This window comes from Zingiber officinale, chromosome 1B, assembly GCF_018446385.1.
Source record: "Zingiber officinale cultivar Zhangliang chromosome 1B, Zo_v1.1, whole genome shotgun sequence".
Taxonomy (NCBI): Eukaryota; Viridiplantae; Streptophyta; class Magnoliopsida; order Zingiberales; family Zingiberaceae; genus Zingiber; species Zingiber officinale.
Genome location: NC_055986.1, coordinates 19,095,883 through 19,098,673, shown reverse-complemented (window position 1 = coordinate 19,098,673; position 2,791 = coordinate 19,095,883).

Here is a 2,791-nt window from a genome sequence, read left to right as displayed (position 1 = left end):
CTATTTATCCTATGGTACACATTATGTAGAGATGGACATGATTAGGATATTTCTATGCTTAGTGTCATGCACCATCTCGCATGATTGCATGCTATGCGATAGTCACTTCATTATTGTTGAGCACATCGGCATTTACATAGATCTGCACATACCACCACTCATGGGTTAGTGGTATGTCAGGTAGGGTGTGTGGCAGTTCTGCTGTTAGGCTCCGCTAGTCCGGTGACTCAGCGTGATAGCTGACAGACAGTTCTGCTCTGTTAAGCTCCGCTGGTCTGGTGACGCAGCGTGGTAGTCGGCAAATAATTTTGCATTGTTTGACTCCGTTGGTCCGCTCATGGGTAGTGTGACGCAACGTGATAGCCGACAGGAATCCCTCTCTGGACTTGCTCAGGAAGATGAGAGCATTGAGCTCCCCCACTTATGATTTGGGGTAAGGGGGATAGTGTACTCCGACAGCATCCCGTCCACTCGGTCACTTAGGAGCAGTGATGACAGAGTGCACGGTTGTCTCAATCCTACCCACTCGGTCTCACCATCGTGTGTGAGATGGCTGACTGGCAGTAGGGGTGACCAAGACATGTCATTGGCCTCATACGCATTGATGCATTGATTGCTTGTGTTTGATGCATATGCTTGACATGCATACAGGATTTCTATACCTCTCGGTCTATTATCCATACACCAGGTCCTGGTTAGTACAGTTTTTCTCCTATATATTTCAGTTTGCATTTATCATTCTATATCAGGAGATTGTATGCATAATTATTGCTATTGGTTATTTCTTACTATGCATGTCAGTAGTTATCCGCTGAGGAGTTGACTCACCCCGTTGATATTACCATTTCAGGTTGAGGCTGTCTAGATATCTCCAGTCGCTAGTCCCCCTGCAGATCGCAAGGATATTTATTTGGTCATTTGGTTTTTCTTATGATGCTATATAGACTACATTTTAGACTTGTTCTAGTTTTGTTCTATGAATTACTGTATGGTCTTTTATTTGTCGATGAGTTTTCTTTTTATATTTATTTGGATATGTTCTGCTACAAGTCTTCTTGGACGGTAGAAGAGGTGAGTTGATTTTATATGCGTCGTTGTGATTTGTGTTTTATGGGTGTAGTTGAGTAGGGTATAAGTTTTGAGCTTTATGGGTGTAGTTGAGTGAGATTTTTGAGATGATTTTCCTTATCGTTGCATTTGTTTAGTTTTACTATTAAACTGCATGGTATTTTATCATATATATTGTTCCGACCGTGTTGGCCGAGTATGAGTTTGTTGTAGGAAGTTTCAAATTGTCACCCATACAGGGGAGATGCTGCCGAAATTTCTACTGGCAGGGGCTCCCCCGGAGCGTGACATTTTACTTCGAATTTTATAAATTATTATAAACTAAGATAGAAATTGAAATATCACTATAGGCAAATTAGAAAATTGTCAAAAACCTAAAACTTTTCTTGTTAATCCGGTAGAAAAGAATCTATTTGGATTCAAAGATCATGCTTGTATTTTTTTTACAATTGATTTTTTTAAAATTACAAAATTCCTTTTGAGTTTAATTGTTATTCAAAATTAATTTGATCCTAATTTTCTTGAGAAAGAGGAATTCAATATTTATCTATAGAAAATCTCAATATTTGAATTTTGTTATTCAAAATTTTTAAAAGTTATCCCTGCTAACTACGAAATTTTTTTTGAAAAGTTTTTAAGTTATTTATCTAAATACAATTTTTTTAAAGAATTTTTAAATTATAAATCTTAAAAATATATTTTCTTTTGTCAAAATGCATGCTTTATACATTTTTATGAAAATATTTCAAGATTTCCAAAATTATTTTAAGGCTTTCAATTTTGATTTTTTTCTCTTAGACTTGTGTTTAAGATTCACCAAATTTTTTAAATCATTTTAACCTTATAAATTCATAATTTTGTTTGTTAAACGACTTAAAATTCTTGACAAGTTGCCCTTACACTTTAGAAGTACCCCACTTTTTTATGTGATCAAAAGGAGAGAAGGGAAGATTTAGTCTAGGGGAAAGTAGTTTAAACCTTTTCAATTTTTGCACTTTATTGTAAAATTTATTACTTTTACTTTATATTGGTTTACCCTAACTTAACTTGGGTTGCTCACATCAAAAAGGGGGAGATTGTTGATACCCCAAGGTAGTTTTGATGTGATCAAACAAGGTAAGTTAAGTCCTGTTGTGTTTAGCCTTGTGTATAAGCGTACAGGAACTTAGGAGCAGGGCGTCAAGCGAAAGACATAGCTAACGAGAAAGATGGCACGGAGAGAGCCGATGAGCTCGGTGCGTCTGAGGGACGAGGTGCTACGGAAGAGTACACCGACGGACGAGAAGAGAGCGTGCGGTGTTTCCGAGGGACGAGAAGTCGGAGCAGAAGATTGCTCGAGGAGCAAAAGATGCAGCTGTCCGAGGGACGAAAAGCTATGGAAGAGTACACTAGTGAACGAGAAAGAAGCAAGCAGCGATTCCGAGAGACGAGAAGCCGGAGTGGAAGTTTGCTCGAGAAGACTGGAAGTTGGGTTCGGGTGAGCCCTATTCCAGATGATTGAAATCACCCAAGCGAGCGAAGCCGGAGCAGAAGACTCAGACCGAGGCGAGCGGAACTGAAGAAGGAGGTCTGGACCAAAAGTTAGCAAAAGGCTGACTTTTGATGCTCGGGGCGCCCGGAGCAGTCCGAGGCACTCGAAGCAGTCTGGGGTGCTCGAAGCAGTCCGGGGTGCCCGAAGCAGTTCGGGGCGCCCGGAGCAGGTCGAGGCGCCCGGAACCTGACT